Here is a 16,781-nt window from a genome sequence, read left to right as displayed (position 1 = left end):
AAAGATTTGCGTCAGAGGCCCAGCGATTTCATCTCTCGTCTCCCTGAGCAGCCTTGGATAGATTCCATCAGGCCCTGGGGATTTGTCAGTCTTTATATTCCCTAAAAAACCTAACACTTCCTCCCTTGTAATGGAGATTTTCTCTAATGGGTCAACACTCCCCTCCGAGACACTCCCAGTCAACACATCCCTCTCCTTTGTGAATACCAACACAAAGTATTCATTTAGGATCTCCCCTACTTCTTTGGGCTCTAAGCATAATTCCCCACTTTTGTCCCTGAGAGGTCCAATTTTTTCCCTGACAACCCTTTTGTTCCTAACATGAATAAAATGCCTTGGGATTCTCCTTAATCCTGTCTGCCAAGGACATTTCATGACCCCTTTTTGCCCTTCTAATTCCTCGTTTGAGTTCTTTCCTACTTTCTTTGTATTCCTCCAGAGCTCCCTCCGTTTTTAGCTGCCTGGACCTAACGTACGCCTCTCTTTTATTTTTGACCAATCCCTCAATTTCCCTGGTTATCCACGGTTCTCGAATCCTACCCTTCCTATCCTTCTTTTTTACAGGCACATGCCTATCCTGCAGCCCCAACAACTGTTCTTTAAAAGACTCCCACATGCCAGATGTGGATTTACCCTCAAACAGCCTCTCCCAATCAACAGCTGCCAATTTCTGCCTCATCCCACTAAAATTAGCCTTGCCCCAATCCAACACCTTACCCTTGGGACACCACTTATCCTTTTCCATCACTATCCTAAAGCTAACAGAATTGTGGTCACTATTTGCCATATGTTCCCCTACCGAAACTTTGAAGACCTGACCGGGCTCATTCCCCAGTACTAGGTCCAGTATCGCCCCCTCTCTAGTCGGGCTATCTACATATTGTTCCAAAGAACCTTCCTGTACGCATTTTACAAATGCCTCCCCATTCAGACTCCCAGCCCTACCCGATTTCCAGTCTATACCAGGGAAATTGAAGTCTCCCACTACAACAACCCTATTTTTCCTGCACCTATCCATTATCTCCTGACATATCCATTCTTCCACTTCCCTTGGGCTGTTGGGGGACCTGTAGTACACCCCCAACATAGTGACTGCGCCCTTCCTGTTTCTGAGCTCCACCCACAAGAAAAGAGCAAAATATAAGTCTCAACTTTACATTACAACTTGCACTTATACAAAGATTTTAATAACATCTCCCAAAATGCATTGATTGGGTCAAAATTTGGATACTGAACTAAATGATGAGACATTAGGACCAGAAACTTAGTCAAAAAGGCAGATTTTAAGAAGTGTCTTAAAGGAAGCGAGGGAGGTAGAGGCAGAGAGGTTTCTGGAGATGATTCGGGAGAGATAGGTACAATTTTGTCTTTTAAAAAGCAGTTAGACAGTTACATGGGTAAGATGTCTATAGAGGGATATGGGCCAAATGCGGGCAATTGGGATTAGCTTAGCCGTTAAAAAAAGGGCGGCATGGACAAGTTGGGCTGAAGGGCCTGTTTCCATGCTGTAAACCTCTATAACTCTATGACTCTAGCTCCAGAGCTTAGGCCCCAGACAACTAGAGGCAGAACTGCCATTGGTGGAATGATTAACATCGGGAATGTTTGAGAAGGGCCAGCATTGGTGGAGTGCAGAGATCTCGGAGGTCAGGTTCGCTGGAGGAGATCACAGAGATGAGGAGGGGCGGCTATGGAGGGATTTGAATCCAAGGATGAGTATTGGAAATTTGAGTCTTAGTAATTTTAGGGGTTTGAGATGTTTCACAGTCGAGGAGCTTCAAGGTTTAGCTTCACATTTGGAAGAATCGATGATTTGCCACTCTGTTACAATGAATGAGAATGTCTGGCCTTTGTAGAATATCACAGATACCAACCGGTGTGGACTGTTCAGATGTCGATGATGTCTGTTTTGAAACATGTTCCTGTCAGTCACTGGATCAGAATGTGCTCCTACAATAGGAACCTGAGCTTTGTTATAAAGAGTTTGATGGAATTACAGACATCAACACCTTGAAACTCCAGTCACACACCCCGAGTATCTTTCTTACAGCTCAGCACAACAGATTATGTTGTTGTTGAGAATGAGGTTTCTGCTTTCGTGTCACACTTAACTCTCCTCCCCTGAATAATTCCCCAAAACACCTCGCAATCTCAACTCCTCTCAGCAGGAATGACAACAGCATCAATCTAAGGAAGATGATTATTTTTGTCGGTGGGTTATATGAGACTGAGGAAGAATAATTTAATAGTTTAGAACAAATCATTAGAAGTGATAATGAACTCCCACATTAACAATTAAACACACGTAGATTGTTTTCTGACAGTCAGTTGAAGTTCAGCATTTCATTGAATCCCTACAGTGCAGAAAGAGGCCATTCGGCCCATCGAGTCTTCCCCGACCACAATCCCACCCAATTCCCGTAACCCTACATATTTACCCTGCTAGTCCCCCTGACACTAAGGTGCAATTTAGCATGGCCAATCAACCTAACCCGCACATCTTTGGAGTGTGGGAGGAAACTGGAGCATCCGGAGGAAACCCACGCAGACACGGGGAGAACGTGCAAACTCCACACAGACAGTGACCCGAGCCGGGAATCGAACCCGGGTCCCTGGCACTGTGAGGCAGCAGTGTTAACCACTGTGCCATTGTGCTGCCCATTCTACACAGCATCGATTTGAATCCTGAGAAACTAACTAGAACAACGTTGCCAACCCCTGTAACTGGTTGAGAATGAGAGCCAGCATCTACACAAACAGCTACACATTCCCCTACATAAACAGCTAACATCAACAAGACTGTGTCAACAGGCTATACACCTCTGCTAGGAATTGAGCACATCATCCAGGCTGGCACTCACAGTGCAATATAGGGAGTGCAGCACTGTCAGAGGGGGCATCCCTCAAACTGAGGCAACATCTGCCTTCTGAGCCAGATGTAAAAGATCCCATGGGCACCACTTTGAAGAAGAGCGAGGGAGTTCTCCTCGTCGTCCTGGTCAATACTTATCCCTCAACCAACATCTCTAAAAATAGATCATCGAGTCATTATCACGCAGCTGCTTTTGGGATCTTGCTGTGCACAGTTCGTTGTGCTTCCTACATTATGACAGTGGCAACACTTCAAAAATACCTAATTGTCTGTGAGGCTCTTTGGAGGTCCTGAGGTTGTGAAAGGTGCGATAGAAATGCAAGTCTTTCTTCCTACATGTGGTTCCTGTCCAAAGTTTTTAATGTCTCACTCCTCCCTCCATCCAGAGAGTGGTGAATGTGTGGACTTCGTTACCACAGAAAGTAGTTGAGGCCAAAACATTGTACGTTTTCAAGAAGCAATTAGATGTAAATCTGGGGGCAAAGGGGATGAAAGGATATGGGGGGGAAAACGGGATCAGGCTATTGAATTGGATGATCAGCCATGATCATAATGAATGGCAAGCAGGCTCGAAGGGCCGAATGGCCTCCTTCTGCTCCTAGTTTCTATGTTTCTATCTCCATTGCCCTGATCTCTTTGCTTTCCTTTTCAAGTATTTATCCAATTCCCTCTTTATTATTGAATCTTCTTCCACCGCCCTTTCAGGCAGCACATTCCAGATCACAACAACTCTCTGTATGAAAAAACTCATCACCCCCTCTTTTGCCAATTACCTTCAATCTGTGACCTCTGCTTGTCCATTTTCCAGTTTCTCCATATTTCTTCTATCAAAAGCCACCATTTCGAGAGCCTCTATTAAATACCTCCATCTCCCCTAACTTCATTAATTTCCAATGACACAGTGTGTTCGAAACACCATTCTGATGCAGTCTAAACCTCGGCATCTTCCTTCATCATATCGCTGCCCTCCTGCTGCCTGCTTCTAGAATCCCCAACAGTTCATAACATTTCATTCAATGGCACAAGAGCTCAAATTGATTCGTCGCTGGAAAGGTTGTTGTTGTTTCTCTTCCCGCACCTGGTGGTGTACAAAGGCAGACCTCCCAGAGTGAATTTTTCCTGGAACAGGTCATTAGTCTGTCACCAGAGCTTGTAGGGAGCCACTCTCCATCAAGCATGGCCAGCCATGACACTCTCTCCTCTTACCGCCAGCCATTGGCGAGTGTTTGGAAGGATTTTGCAGGTTGACACTCAACTGGTTTGGCAGCGCTATGATTGCTCCTTCCTCGACCAGCAAGTCCTGGGGTGGGACTTGAACCCGCAGTTTCTGGCTCTTGTGGTTTCTGTGCCACAAGACCTCTTCATTTTGGAAATCCAGAAAAACAAAGTGCCAAGTTTGGAAATTTCAATTATTTAAAATCAAATTTCTAAAAATTCAACAGATAGAAAAAAAATACTGCCAACATGCCTGTTCCCAAAGTGACATTGTCCCAATGGCAAATTCCTTAAACAGAAAATTGCCATAATGCAGAGATGCTGGCGTTGGACTGGGGTGGGCACAGTAAGAAGTCTCACAACACCAGGTTAAAGTCCAACAGGTTTATTTGGAATCACGAGCTTTCGGAGCGCTGCTCCTTCCTCAGGTGAGTGGTGAGGTAGGTTTCACAAACACGGCATATATAGACAAAGACACAATTGCAAGATAATGGTTGGAATGCGAGTCTTTACAGGTAATTAAGTTAAATTCCCGAAGACCGATTTATTCTGCAGTTTTATTCTCCAATTTGCAAACTACACATTCAATTATTTCCAGTACTATTCCGGAGTCTCTCACAGTGATTTTAACCATCCCTCCCCGCAGTTTAATTCTGTAGCACAATTCTCACTGCAGTAATCTCCCTTTCTGTGATTCCGGGCTACTGAATTTCAGATTGGTTTCACTAAAGTTAGTTACTGTACCTCCAGCAGTTCTGTGACACACATTTCCTCCAGTCCAGCTCATCCACTGTCAAAGCACACCATTAATCTTCCAAAGAACACAAACTGTCTCCTCATTCCTGAGTCCCTGTACTGGTGCGTGTGTGAAGGACACACTGCCTGCTGTTTATTACTAAATGTGGAGCCAGTCAGATCCCTCGAGTCCTGTGACACTAAACCTCTGATTATACTGAATGAGTTTGATGACATGGGTGGTGCTTCACCGAATGTGAGAGACAAGGACAGCAGACAGGTGGCCAGGAGCCAGAGGGAGCACAATGGAACAGCAGCCTGTGTGATTCCAGGTTACTAACAGCAACAAGTGACTCTCTCCATAACATGTAGCGCTCGCGTCAGCTCAGAGCTGCAGAATCAGCCACTGTGCTGGTTCCATCCCCCCCATAAACTCGAGAGTAAAGACGTGGAAAAACAATTGCGAGAAGGTTGACCAAGTTTGCAGAACTCAGTGTTCCACTTCCTTCACAAAGCTTTTGTTGGAGGCGAGAAGCAACAAATCGGTTTTTGCAAGAGGGTGACTGAGTGACGACAGAACAAAAATATAGCGAAAGCTGGAATATTCAGAAAATCCGTACTCAGAGTTTCAGACAGTGCAGAGAGGAAAGGGCCAAGCCTTTAATCCGTTTAACCTGCAGAAAATACTGAAACACTCAGCAAATGTGCAGAGAACACATGACACACCGCCTCTGCTATAGAACACACCGCCTCTGCTATAGAACACACCGCCTCTGCTTTAGAACACACCGCCTCTGCTATAGAACACACCGCCTCTGCTATAGAACACACCGCCTCTGCTATAGAACACACCGCCTCACTGCTATAGAACACACCGCCTCTGCTATAGAACACACCGCCTCTGCTATAGAACACACCGCCTCACTGCTATAGAACACACCGCCTCTGCTATAGAACACACCGCCTCTGCTATAGAACACACCGCCTCACTGCTATAGAACACACCACCTCACTGCTATAGAACACACCGCCTCTGCTACAGAACACACCGCCTCACTGCTATAGAACACACCGCCTCACTGCTATAGAACACACCGCCTCACTGCTATAGAACACACCGCCTCTGCTATAGAACACACCGCCTCACTGCTATAGAACACACCGCCTCTGCTATAGAACACACCGCCTCACTGCTATAGAACACACCGCCTCTGCTACAGAACACACCGCCTCACTGCTATAGAACACACCGCCTCACTGCTATAGAACACACCGCCTCACTGCTATAGAACACACCGCCTCTGCTATAGAACACACCGCCTCACTGCTATAGAACACACCGCCTCACTGCTATAGAACACACCGCCTCACTGCTATAGAACACACCGCCTCTGCTATAGAACACACCGCCTCACTGCTACAGAACACACCGCCTCTGCTATAGAACACACCGCCTCTGCTATAGAACACACCGCCTCACTGCTATAGAACACACCGCCTCACTGCTATAGAACACACCGCCTCACTGCTATAGAACACACCGCCTCACTGCTATAGAACACACCGCCTCACTGCTATAGAACACACCGCCTCACTGCTACAGAACACACCGCCTCTGCTATAGAACACACCGCCTCTGCTATAGAACACACCGCCTCACTGCTATAGAACACACCGCCTCACTGCTATAGAACACACCGCCTCACTGCTATAGAACACACCGCCTCTGCGATAGAACACACCGCCTCACTGCTATAGAACACACCGCCTCTGCTACAGAACACACCGCCTCTGCTATAGAACACACCGCCTCTGCTATAGAACACACCGCCTCACTGCTATAGAACACACCGCCTCACTGCTATAGAACACACCGCCTCACTGCTATAGAACACACCGCCTCTGCGATAGAACACACCGCCTCACTGCTATAGAACACACCGCCTCTGCTACAGAACACACCGCCTCTGCTATAGAACACACCGCCTCACTGCTATAGAACACACCGCCTCTGCTACAGAACACACCGCCTCTGCTATAGAACACACCGCCTCTGCTTTAGAACACACCGCCTCTGCTATAGAACACACCGCCTCTGCTATAGAACACACCGCCTCTGCTATAGAACACACCGCCTCTGCTATAGAACACACCGCCTCACTGCTATAGAACACACCGCCTCACTGCTACAGAACACACCGCCTCTGCTATAGAACACACCGCCTCTGCTATAGAACACACCGCCTCACTGCTATAGAACACACCGCCTCTGCTACAGAACACACCGCCTCACTGCTATAGAACACACCGCCTCACTGCTACAGAACACACCGCCTCTGCTATAGAACACACCGCCTCTGCTATAGAACACACCGCCTCTGCTTTAGAACACACCGCCTCTGCTACAGAACACACCGCCTCTGCTATAGAACACACCGCCTCTGCTACAGAACACACTGCCTCTGCTACAGAACACACTGCCTCTGCTTTAGAACACACCGCCTCTGCTACAGAACACACCGCCTCACTGCTATAGAACACACCGCCTCACTGCTACAGAACACACCGCCTCTGCTATAGAACACACCGCCTCTGCTATAGAACACACCGCCTCTGCTTTAGAACACACCGCCTCTGCTACAGAACACACCGCCTCACTGCTATAGAACACACCGCCTCACTGCTACAGAACACACCGCCTCTGCTATAGAACACACCGCCTCTGCTATAGAACACACCGCCTCTGCTTTAGAACACACCGCCTCTGCTACAGAACACACCGCCTCACTGCTATAGAACACACCGCCTCTGCTATAGAACACACCGCCTCTGCTATAGAACACACCGCCTCTGCTATAGAACACACCGCCTCTGCTTTAGAACACACCGCCTCACTGCTATAGAACACACCGCCTCTGCTATAGAACACACCGCCTCTGCTATAGAACACACCGCCTCACTGCTATAGAACACACCGCCTCACTGCTACAGAACACACCGCCTCACTGCTACAGAACACACCGCCTCACTGCTATAGAACACACCGCCTCACTGCTACAGAACACACCGCCTCTGCTATAGAACACACCGCCTCACTGCTACAGAACACACCGCCTCTGCTATAGAACACACCGCCTCACTGCTATAGAACACACCGCCTCACTGCTACAGAACACACCGCCTCTGCTGCAGAACACACCGCCTCACTGCTATAGAACACACCGCCTCTGCTATAGAACACACCGCCTCTGCTATAGAACACACCGCCTCTGCTTTAGAACACACCGCCTCTGCTACAGAACACACCGCCTCACTGCTATAGAACACACCGCCTCACTGCTACAGAACACACCGCCTCTGCTACAGAACACACCGCCTCTGCTATAGAACACACCGCCTCTGCTTTAGAACACACCGCCTCTGCTACAGAACACACCGCCTCACTGCTATAGAACACACCGCCTCTGCTATAGAACACACCGCCTCTGCTATAGAACACACCGCCTCTGCTATAGAACACACCGCCTCTGCTTTAGAACACACCGCCTCACTGCTATAGAACACACCGCCTCTGCTATAGAACACACCGCCTCTGCTATAGAACACACCGCCTCACTGCTATAGAACACACCGCCTCACTGCTACAGAACACACCGCCTCACTGCTACAGAACACACCGCCTCACTGCTATAGAACACACCGCCTCACTGCTATAGAACACACCGCCTCTGCTATAGAACACACCGCCTCACTGCTACAGAACACACCGCCTCTGCTATAGAACACACCGCCTCACTGCTACAGAACACACCGCCTCTGCTGCAGAACACACCGCCTCACTGCTATAGAACACACCGCCTCACTGCTACAGAACACACCGCCTCTGCTATAGAACACACCGCCTCACTGCCATAGAACACACCGCCTCACTGCTATAGAACACACCGCCTCACTGCTATAGAACACACCGCCTCACTGCTATAGAACACACCGCCTCACTGCTATAGAACACACCGCCTCACTGCTACAGAACACACCGCCTCACTGCTATAGAACACACCGCCTCACTGCTATAGAACACACCGCCTCACTGCTACAGAACACAACGCCTCACTGCTATAGAACACACCGCCTCACTGCTATAGAACACACCGCCTCACTGCTACAGAACACAACGCCTCACTGCTATAGAACACACCGCCTCTGCTATAGAACACACCGCCTCTGCTACAGAACACACCGCCTCTGCTATAGAACACACCGCCTCTGCTATAGAACACACCGCCTCTGCTATAGAACACACCGCCTCTGCTACAGAACACACCGCCTCACTGCTATAGAACACACCGCCTCACTGCTACAGAACACACCGCCTCTGCTATAGAACACACCGCCTCTGCTATAGAACACACCGCCTCTGCTACAGAACACACTGCCTCTGCTTTAGAACACACCGCCTCTGCTACAGAACACACCGCCTCACTGCTATAGAACACACCGCCTCACTGCTACAGAACACACCGCCTCTGCTTTAGAACACACCGCCTCTGCTACAGAACACACCGCCTCACTGCTATAGAACACACCGCCTCACTGCTACAGAACACACCGCCTCTGCTATAGAACACACCGCCTCTGCTATAGAACACACCGCCTCTGCTTTAGAACACACCGCCTCTGCTACAGAACACACCGCCTCACTGCTATAGAACACACCGCCTCTGCTATAGAACACACCGCCTCTGCTATAGAACACACCGCCTCTGCTTTAGAACACACCGCCTCTGCTACAGAACACACCGCCTCACTGCTATAGAACACACCGCCTCACTGCTATAGAACACACCGCCTCACTGCTATAGAACACACCGCCTCACTGCTACAGAACACACCGCCTCTGCTATAGAACACACCGCCTCTGCTATAGAACACACCGCCTCACTGCTATAGAACACACCGCCTCTGCTATAGAACACACCGCCTCTGCTATAGAACACAACGCCTCACTGCTTTAGAACACACCGCCTCTGCTACAGAACACACCGCCTCACTGCTATAGAACACACCGCCTCTGCTATAGAACACACCGCCTCTGCTATAGAACACACCGCCTCTGCTATAGAACACACCGCCTCTGCTTTAGAACACACCGCCTCACTGCTATAGAACACACCGCCTCTGCTATAGAACACACCGCCTCTGCTATAGAACACACCGCCTCACTGCTATAGAACACACCGCCTCACTGCTACAGAACACACCGCCTCACTGCTACAGAACACACCGCCTCACTGCTATAGAACACACCGCCTCACTGCTATAGAACACACCGCCTCTGCTATAGAACACACCGCCTCACTGCTACAGAACACACCGCCTCTGCTATAGAACACACCGCCTCACTGCTATAGAACACACCGCCTCACTGCTACAGAACACACCGCCTCTGCTGCAGAACACACCGCCTCACTGCTATAGAACACACCGCCTCTGCTATAGAACACACCGCCTCTGCTATAGAACACACCGCCTCTGCTTTAGAACACACCGCCTCACTGCTATAGAACACACCGCCTCACTGCTACAGAACACACCGCCTCTGCTACAGAACACACCGCCTCACTGCTATAGAACACACCGCCTCACTGCTACAGAACACACCGCCTCTGCTATAGAACACACCGCCTCTGCTATAGAACACACCGCCTCTGCTTTAGAACACACCGCCTCTGCTACAGAACACACCGCCTCACTGCTATAGAACACACCGCCTCTGCTATAGAACACACCGCCTCTGCTATAGAACACACCGCCTCTGCTATAGAACACACCGCCTCTGCTTTAGAACACACCGCCTCACTGCTATAGAACACACCGCCTCTGCTATAGAACACACCGCCTCTGCTATAGAACACACCGCCTCACTGCTATAGAACACACCGCCTCACTGCTACAGAACACACCGCCTCACTGCTACAGAACACACCGCCTCACTGCTATAGAACACACCGCCTCACTGCTATAGAACACACCGCCTCTGCTATAGAACACACCGCCTCACTGCTACAGAACACACCGCCTCTGCTATAGAACACACCGCCTCACTGCTATAGAACACACCGCCTCACTGCTACAGAACACACCGCCTCTGCTGCAGAACACACCGCCTCACTGCTATAGAACACACCGCCTCACTGCTACAGAACACACCGCCTCTGCTATAGAACACACCGCCTCACTGCCATAGAACACACCGCCTCACTGCTATAGAACACACCGCCTCACTGCTATAGAACACACCGCCTCACTGCTATAGAACACACCGCCTCACTGCTACAGAACACAACGCCTCACTGCTATAGAACACACCGCCTCTGCTATAGAACACACCGCCTCTGCTACAGAACACACCGCCTCTGCTATAGAACACACCGCCTCTGCTATAGAACACACCGCCTCTGCTATAGAACACACCGCCTCTGCTACAGAACACACCGCCTCACTGCTATAGAACACACCGCCTCACTGCTACAGAACACACCGCCTCTGCTATAGAACACACCGCCTCTGCTATAGAACACACCGCCTCTGCTACAGAACACACTGCCTCTGCTTTAGAACACACCGCCTCTGCTACAGAACACACCGCCTCACTGCTATAGAACACACCGCCTCACTGCTACAGAACACACCGCCTCTGCTATAGAACACACCGCCTCACTGCTATAGAACACACCGCCTCACTGCTACAGAACACACCACCTCTGCTGCAGAACACACCGCCTCACTGCTATAGAACACACCGCCTCTGCTATAGAACACACCGCCTCTGCTATAGAACACACCGCCTCTGCTTTAGAACACACCGCCTCACTGCTATAGAACACACCGCCTCACTGCTACAGAACACACCGCCTCTGCTACAGAACACACCGCCTCACTGCTATAGAACACACCGCCTCACTGCTACAGAACACACCGCCTCTGCTATAGAACACACCGCCTCTGCTATAGAACACACCGCCTCTGCTTTAGAACACACCGCCTCTGCTACAGAACACACCGCCTCACTGCTATAGAACACACCGCCTCTGCTATAGAACACACCGCCTCTGCTATAGAACACACCGCCTCTGCTATAGAACACACCGCCTCTGCTTTAGAACACACCGCCTCACTGCTATAGAACACACCGCCTCTGCTATAGAACACACCGCCTCTGCTATAGAACACACCGCCTCACTGCTATAGAACACACCGCCTCACTGCTACAGAACACACCGCCTCACTGCTACAGAACACACCGCCTCACTGCTATAGAACACACCGCCTCACTGCTATAGAACACACCGCCTCTGCTATAGAACACACCGCCTCACTGCTACAGAACACACCGCCTCTGCTATAGAACACACCGCCTCACTGCTATAGAACACACCGCCTCTGCTGCAGAACACACCGCCTCACTGCTATAGAACACACCGCCTCACTGCTACAGAACACACCGCCTCTGCTATAGAACACACCGCCTCACTGCTATAGAACACACCGCCTCACTGCTACAGAACACACCGCCTCTGCTGCAGAACACACCGCCTCACTGCTATAGAACACACCGCCTCTGCTATAGAACACACCGCCTCTGCTATAGAACACACCGCCTCTGCTTTAGAACACACCGCCTCACTGCTATAGAACACACCGCCTCACTGCTACAGAACACACCGCCTCTGCTACAGAACACACCGCCTCACTGCTATAGAACACACCGCCTCACTGCTACAGAACACACCGCCTCTGCTATAGAACACACCGCCTCTGCTATAGAACACACCGCCTCTGCTTTAGAACACACCGCCTCTGCTACAGAACACACCGCCTCACTGCTATAGAACACACCGCCTCTGCTATAGAACACACCGCCTCTGCTATAGAACACACCGCCTCTGCTATAGAACACACCGCCTCTGCTTTAGAACACACCGCCTCACTGCTATAGAACACACCGCCTCTGCTATAGAACACACCGCCTCTGCTATAGAACACACCGCCTCACTGCTATAGAACACACCGCCTCACTGCTACAGAACACACCGCCTCACTGCTACAGAACACACCGCCTCACTGCTATAGAACACACCGCCTCACTGCTATAGAACACACCGCCTCTGCTATAGAACACACCGCCTCACTGCTACAGAACACACCGCCTCTGCTATAGAACACACCGCCTCACTGCTATAGAACACACCGCCTCACTGCTACAGAACACACCGCCTCTGCTGCAGAACACACCGCCTCACTGCTATAGAACACACCGCCTCACTGCTACAGAACACACCGCCTCTGCTATAGAACACACCGCCTCACTGCCATAGAACACACCGCCTCACTGCTATAGAACACACCGCCTCACTGCTATAGAACACACCGCCTCACTGCTATAGAACACACCGCCTCACTGCTACAGAACACAACGCCTCACTGCTATAGAACACACCGCCTCTGCTATAGAACACACCGCCTCTGCTACAGAACACACCGCCTCTGCTATAGAACACACCGCCTCTGCTATAGAACACACCGCCTCTGCTATAGAACACACCGCCTCTGCTACAGAACACACCGCCTCACTGCTATAGAACACACCGCCTCACTGCTACAGAACACACCGCCTCTGCTATAGAACACACCGCCTCTGCTATAGAACACACCGCCTCTGCTACAGAACACACTGCCTCTGCTTTAGAACACACCGCCTCTGCTACAGAACACACCGCCTCACTGCTATAGAACACACCGCCTCACTGCTACAGAACACACCGCCTCTGCTATAGAACACACCGCCTCACTGCTATAGAACACACCGCCTCACTGCTACAGAACACACCGCCTCTGCTGCAGAACACACCGCCTCACTGCTATAGAACACACCGCCTCTGCTATAGAACACACCGCCTCTGCTATAGAACACACCGCCTCTGCTTTAGAACACACCGCCTCACTGCTATAGAACACACCGCCTCACTGCTACAGAACACACCGCCTCTGCTACAGAACACACCGCCTCACTGCTATAGAACACACCGCCTCACTGCTACAGAACACACCGCCTCTGCTATAGAACACACCGCCTCTGCTATAGAACACACCGCCTCTGCTTTAGAACACACCGCCTCTGCTACAGAACACACCGCCTCACTGCTATAGAACACACCGCCTCTGCTATAGAACACACCGCCTCTGCTATAGAACACACCGCCTCTGCTATAGAACACACCGCCTCTGCTTTAGAACACACCGCCTCACTGCTATAGAACACACCGCCTCTGCTATAGAACACACCGCCTCTGCTATAGAACACACCGCCTCACTGCTATAGAACACACCGCCTCACTGCTACAGAACACACCGCCTCACTGCTACAGAACACACCGCCTCACTGCTATAGAACACACCGCCTCACTGCTATAGAACACACCGCCTCTGCTATAGAACACACCGCCTCACTGCTATAGAACACACCGCCTCACTGCTATAGAACACACCGCCTCACTGCTATAGAACACACCGCCTCACTGCTATAGAACACACCGCCTCACTGCTATAGAACACACCGCCTCTGCTATAGAACACACCGCCTCTGCTATAGAACACACCGCCTCACTGCTATAGAACACACCGCCTCACTGCTACAGAACACACCGCCTCACTGCTACAGAACACACCGCCTCACTGCTATAGAACACACCGCCTGACTGCTATAGAACACACCGCCTCTGCTATAGAACACACCGCCTCACTGCTACAGAACACACCGCCTCTGCTATAGAACACACCGCCTCACTGCTATAGAACACACCGCCTCACTGCTACAGAACACACCGCCTCTGCTGCAGAACACACCGCCTCACTGCTATAGAACACACCGCCTCACTGCTACAGAACACACCGCCTCTGCTATAGAACACACCGCCTCTGCTATAGAACACACCGCCTCACTGCTATAGAACACACCGCCTCACTGCCATAGAACACACCGCCTCACTGCTATAGAACACACCGCCTCACTGCTATAGAACACACCGCCTCACTGCTATAGAACACACCGCCTCACTGCTACAGAACACAACGCCTCACTGCTATAGAACACACCGCCTCTGCTATAGAACACACCGCCTCTGCTACAGAACACACCGCCTCTGCTATAGAACACACCGCCTCTGCTATAGAACACACCGCCTCTGCTATAGAACACACCGCCTCTGCTACAGAACACACCGCCTCACTGCTATAGAACACACCGCCTCACTGCTACAGAACACACCGCCTCTGCTATAGAACACACCGCCTCTGCTACAGAACACACTGCCTCTGCTTTAGAACACACCGCCTCTGCTACAGAACACACCGCCTCACTGCTATAGAACACACCGCCTCACTGCTACAGAACACACCGCCTCTGCTTTAGAACACACCGCCTCTGCTACAGAACACACCGCCTCACTGCTATAGAACACACCGCCTCACTGCTACAGAACACACCGCCTCTGCTATAGAACACACCGCCTCTGCTATAGAACACACCGCCTCTGCTTTAGAACACACCGCCTCTGCTACAGAACACACCGCCTCACTGCTACAGAACACACCGCCTCTGCTATAGAACACACCGCCTCTGCTACAGAACACACTGCCTCTGCTTTAGAACACACCGCCTCTGCTACAGAACACACCGCCTCACTGCTATAGAACACACCGCCTCACTGCTACAGAACACACCGCCTCTGCTTTAGAACACACCGCCTCTGCTACAGAACACACCGCCTCACTGCTATAGAACACACCGCCTCACTGCTACAGAACACACCGCCTCTGCTACAGAACACACCGCCTCTGCTATAGAACACACCGCCTCTGCTTTAGAACACACCGCCTCTGCTACAGAACACACCGCCTCACTGCTATAGAACACACCGCCTCTGCTATAGAACACACCGCCTCTGCTATAGAACACACCGCCTCTGCTATAGAACACACCGCCTCTGCTTTAGAACACACCGCCTCTGCTATAGAACACACCGCCTCACTGCTACAGAACACACCGCCTCACTGCTACAGAACACACCGCCTCACTGCTATAGAACACACCGCCTCACTGCTATAGAACACACCGCCTCTGCTATAGAACACACCGCCTCACTGCTACAGAACACACCGCCTCTGCTATAGAACACACCGCCTCACTGCTATAGAACACACCGCCTCACTGCTACAGAACACACCGCCTCTGCTGCAGAACACACCGCCTCACTGCTATAGAACACACCGCCTCACTGCTACAGAACACACCGCCTCTGCTATAGAACACACCGCCTCACTGCCATAGAACACACCGCCTCACTGCTATAGAACACACCGCCTCACTGCTATAGAACACACCGCCTCACTGCTATAGAACACACCGCCTCACTGCTACAGAACACAACGCCTCACTGCTATAGAACACACCGCCTCACTGCTACAGAACACACCGCCTCTGCTACAGAACACACCGCCTCTGCTATAGAACACACCGCCTCTGCTACAGAACACACCGCCTCACTGCTACAGAACACACCACCTCTGCTATAGAACACACCGCCTCTGCTACAGAACACACCGCCTCACTGCTATAGAACACACCGCCTCACTGCTATAGAACACACCGCCTCACTGCTATAGAACACACCGCCTCACTGATATAGAACACACCGCCTCACTGCTACAGAACACAACGCCTCACTGCTACAGAACACACCGCCTCACTGCTATAGAACACACCGCCTCTGCTATAGAACACACCGCCTCTGCTATAGAACACAACGCCTCACTGCTATAGAACACACTGCCTCACTGCTATAGAACACACCGCCTCACTGCTATAGAACACACCGCCTCACTGCTATAGAACACACCG

This window comes from Mustelus asterias, chromosome 1 (genome assembly GCF_964213995.1).
Source record: "Mustelus asterias chromosome 1, sMusAst1.hap1.1, whole genome shotgun sequence".
In the NCBI taxonomy this organism is placed as follows: Eukaryota; Metazoa; Chordata; class Chondrichthyes; order Carcharhiniformes; family Triakidae; genus Mustelus; species Mustelus asterias.
This window is presented reverse-complemented; position numbering follows the sequence as displayed.